Below are 4,826 nucleotides of genomic sequence, written 5' to 3'. Positions count from 1 at the left end.
ACATCAATTGCAAAACAGTTATCACTAGTCGTAGGGTAGGTCATTGCTTTGAGCACATTAAATACAACTTCATCTCCTTGTACCCTTAGCTTTAACTCTCCTTTCTGAACATCAATTAGTGCTTTCCCTGTTGCCAAGAAAGGCCTCCCCAGGATGATAGGAACATTGCTGTCTTCTTCCATATCTAGAACAATGAAGTCAGCTGGAAAGATGAACTTGTCAACTTTTACTAACACATCCTCGATGACTCCTCTAGGATGAGCTAGTGATCGGTCCGCCAATTGAAGAGTTACCGTGGTTGGCTTTGCTTCACCAAGCTGCAATCTTTTAAACACTGACAAAGGCATTAAGTTTATACTGGCTCCCAAATCACATAGTGCATTTATTCCTTCAATTTTTCCAATGGTACAAGGAATAGTGAAGCTCCCTGGATCTCTGAGCTTTGGAGGGAGTTTCTTCTGTAGAATAGCGCTACACTCTTCAGTTAGAGCCACTGTCTCATAATCTTCCATCTTCCTCTTCTTTGACAAAATTTCTTTCATAAACTTCACATAACTTGGCATCTGCTCTAGAGCTTCAGCAAAAGGAATGTTAATGTGAAGTCTTTTGAAGACTTCTAGAAACTTGGTGAACTGCTTGTCTAAGCTTGACTTTCTGAGCCTCTGAGGATATGGTATTTTCACATGATGATCAATGCTAATAGGTGGAGACTGTTGTGGTGGTTCTGGGCTGTCAGTAGCCTTCTCTGCTGTCGGTGTTGGTGTCGGCACTGGTTGAGCATTTATTTCTTCATCTACCTCAACTGGTTGTGGTAACTCAGGCCCATCATACTTCTTACCGCTCCTCAGGGTAATTGCCTTGCAGTTTTCTTTAGGATTAACTTCAGTTGTGCTAGGCAAATTTCCTTGAGGGCGGGTTGCTACCTGAGTTGCTAGCTGGCCCATCTGAGTCTGCAGGTCTTTAATTGAAGATCTAGTTTCAGTCATAAACTGGAGCAGTAAGTCTGTTTGCAAACTAGAATTTCCACCAGAGGCTTGTTGCTGATTAAACTGTTGGTTCTGATTGCGTTGCTGATAGAACCCACTGTTTCTTCGGTTGTTATTCTGGTTGAACCCATAATTGTTGTTGTTGTTATTCTGTGAAAAATTCCCAATGGCCTTAGCTTCATCCATTGGCAAATCATCCACATCTGCTTGACACTCCGAAAAGTGATGACTTCCTCCACATAACTCACAAACAATTTGGGCTTGTTTAGCTTGCCCTGCAATTAGCTTTGTCAATGCCTCAACCTGAGCTGTTAACTTTGTGATGGCATCAACTTCTAACACACCAGCTACCTTTTTAGATTGACTCCTTTCAGTTGGCCACTGCTGGTTGTTTAGAGCCATCTCCTCCAATAGATCATACGCCTCATTAGCACTCTTTCTCATAAAAGCTCCGCCCGCTGCTGCATCTATTAGAGTTCTAGTATTACCAACCAACCCGTTGTAGAAGTTGTGAACCAGCATCCACTTCTCTATACCGTGATGAGGACACCTCCTGATCAAATCTTTAAACCTCTCCCAAGCCTCATGGAGAGATTCATTATCTTGTTGGCAGAAGTTATTGATTTCTCCTCTCAGCTTTGCAGACTTCGCTGGAGGAAAGAACTTTGACAAGAATTTTGTTGCCAGATCATTCCAGGTGGCAATAGAGTTGGGTGGCAAAGAGTTCAACCAACTCTTGGCTCGTTCTCTGAGTGAGAATGGAAACAATCTCAGTCGAATGGCATCATCGCTAACTCCATTAACTTTAAAAGTTTCACAAAGTTCCATGAAGTTAGAGAGATGCAGATTAGGATCTTCAGAAGGGAGGCCACCAAACTGAACTGAAGACTGCACCATTTGAAGGATGGCAGGTTTAATCTCGAAGTTGTTTGCATCCACTGCCGGTGGCCTAATACATGACTGCACTCCCGTCAGAGTAGGGAGAATGTAATCTCTCAAGCTACGACCATTAGCTTGATCTTCCACAGCGCCTCCATTATTACCGTTATTACCCCCATTGTTTCCAACATTATTGTTCATATTGGCAGCCATGATTTCTGATGTTTCAGCAGTTGCTGAAACTCTTTCTTGCCTTTTGTTCTTTCGATTCCTCCTGCAAGTTTTCTCGATTTCAGGATCAGCTGGTAATATGACTGCTTGTCCTTGACGGCGCATACACTTAGGATTCCTGAAATAGATCAAGAAAATATTGCAAGAAAAAGGTTAGAAAAATCAGCAAGAGAAAATATACCAAAGTAGAAGTTAGTATAATTTGGATAATATTAATCTTTATACAATTTCCCGGCAACGGCGCCAAAAACTTGTTGTAAAATTTATAATCACTACGCAAGTATACGCAATCAGGTAGTACACTCACACAGGTGAGGTCGAACCACAGGGAATTGGACTAATTACTACTAAATTATACTATTGATTCTATCTGGTAAAAGAATACTTTTTATGAATTAAATAAAACAATTCAGAAAATTAAAACTAACAAAAGGAAGATTAATCAAGATAAGAAAATAGGGAGACGAATCCTGTTGTTAAGTTACCAATGTTAATGTTTAAATGCTATCCTTCTCTTGAAGTGAATGACAGATTATGAATTAACCTAGCTCTTTTCAGATCTTCTAGGTTCTAAATCTCATGCTCTCTAATTAATCTCTTAATTAAACCAACATGAAATCAGCATTGAGCAATAATCTAAGTGTCACAAAGGCTATGTAAATACTTTCGTTTCACATCAAAACCTAGACTATCCAATTTTAGCATTCTCAATTCTCACTTTTCAGATTTTGAATTGAGATCATAAAACATGTAAAAGGTGATCAATCTTGCACATGGAAATTAAATACAAATATGAATAGTATTCACAATCAAGATGGAGGAATGGCAATTAATCATTAACTAGGAAAAACTTAAACAACATTCATCATTCTCCCTAAATAGGAGTTTAGTTCAAAACATCCATAATCAAATCCATAATTAACATTGAAATAGAAAAGAACATAGAAAAATTAAAGAGAAGAGAAAGAACTAGCTGAAGCAATTGATCCGGGTCGCCACAAGCCGCTCTTCTAGCCTCCTCCTTTGTTTCTAGGGTTCCAATTCTGAATAATCCCTAATTTTCACGAAACCTTGCTATTTAAACCAATTCTCATCTTTAAAATTCGTGAAATTACGAAACTGCCCAAAAATCCCGTCACTGGGTGCCCGTCGCGACTGGCAAAGCCCCAGTCACGACTGGGTTAAGCAGTTTAGTCTCAAAATTCTCTCTGCTCGTTCCGCCGCGATCGGCAAAGCCCCGCCGCGACGGTGCGCTCGAATTCTTGGAGATGTCTCTGCCAAGTCCCGTCGCGACCGCAAATTCCTAGTCGCGACCGGAACTCGGCAAATGAGCACAAATTTTGGATTTTCTTCTCGATTCTTTCGCCATTTCGCCTCAATTCTTGTACATACTTTCTTTAAATGCCCGAGGACCTGAAACAAGAGAATCAAGCGTAATATAGCCCTAAAACTAGAAACAACGAGTGAAAACTAACCGAAATATGACCCGAATCTTAGATCCCTTCATGTACAAGGAACAAATCTCCAATTTCAAATCATACGCCAAAGGATCAACCTCCAACTCTTCATATAAAATCGGATGTATGTGTTGTATGGTTGTGTCAGTTCAAACTGTCAACGTCATACTGCCTTCGGCTTTATAAACCCAATTAAAATCCTCAACATACAAACACCATGGTACGATATAACAAGAAACACAGTCGATCCTCCAATTTCAAACAAAAATAGGTAAGCTAGGGGAAAATGCCAAAAAATTATAAAAAAACTAAAAACGACAAAAAAAATCATATAATCGACAAACTATTGACATTCCATCGACATATCATCGATAAGAAATGTCAGGATTTCGAGCGATGGTCCTATCAACAGAAGGTCGACATATCATTGATATCAAATCGACAATGTGTTCTATCGATAAATCCACATTGCATGTCATACACGTGTACAACTGGACATATACTGCTAATTTTTCCCACCTTTCCAACTTCTGTTTTATCTGTCGAGGTAATCGACAAGCTGTCGATATATCATCGATATAATATCGATAAAGTGTGGCCTCAATTTTCTCCTATTATCGACAAACTATCGATAATATATCGACATTATATCGATAAATACACATTGCATGCCATACATGTGTACAATTACACATTTAATGCTAATTAATTTTTCTTGCATTCCTAACAACTATTCTGCTCTATATATAAAAGTAAATTTCATCTTCATAAGTTACATATTTTCTTATTCTTTAACCATAGAGTGTTCTTGTCTTATAAGTTCTATATGTCTAATAAAGAGAACAAACACAAACTTCTATATGCCGAAAAGATCAAACAGGAACCTAGTGACGAAATTACTCAAGAAATGCAAGAATATATAGAAGCTTTTAAACATTTTGAAAATGAAAGGGTGGCGAACGAATGGAGGTTCCTACGGAGTCAAATAAATGATGAGTGGATGAAATATCCATATCCACCACCAGGGTTCCCCGAAGGGTGTCACCGTTGAAAAAGTAAGTTATTTTAATAGCGAACCGGTCAAGCCTGGATCTTTATGCCCGTATTGCGAGTCTCACTGACACAGTAAAGACTTTTAAATTGTTATGTTATGATTGTTTTAATGTTTGTTTAAGACTTTACTTATTTACTATTTAAAATTTTTCACTTATTTCGTGTCGACTGCTCTAAAGTTTTCAATCTTTTTGACTTAAAGTCGATAATTTATCGATAG

The 4,826-nt window shown here is 38.5% G+C and overlaps 1 non-coding gene across 1 annotated transcript; it reads left to right on the top strand.

The window, feature by feature from the left end:
• The first annotated feature begins 1,518 nt into the window (after window positions 1-1,518).
• LOC115715366 (small nucleolar RNA R71) lies at window positions 1,519-1,625 on the top strand. The gene has a single exon (XR_004011241.2). It is a non-coding gene; the product is annotated as a small nucleolar RNA R71 (small nucleolar RNA).
• Window positions 1,626-4,826: the final 3,201 nt, after the last annotated feature.

This window comes from Cannabis sativa, chromosome 4 (assembly GCF_029168945.1).
Source record: "Cannabis sativa cultivar Pink pepper isolate KNU-18-1 chromosome 4, ASM2916894v1, whole genome shotgun sequence".
Lineage (NCBI taxonomy): Eukaryota > Viridiplantae > Streptophyta > Magnoliopsida > Rosales > Cannabaceae > Cannabis > Cannabis sativa.
The sequence above is the reverse complement of the archived record's forward strand: the minus strand, read 5'-3'. Positions and strand labels throughout refer to the sequence as shown.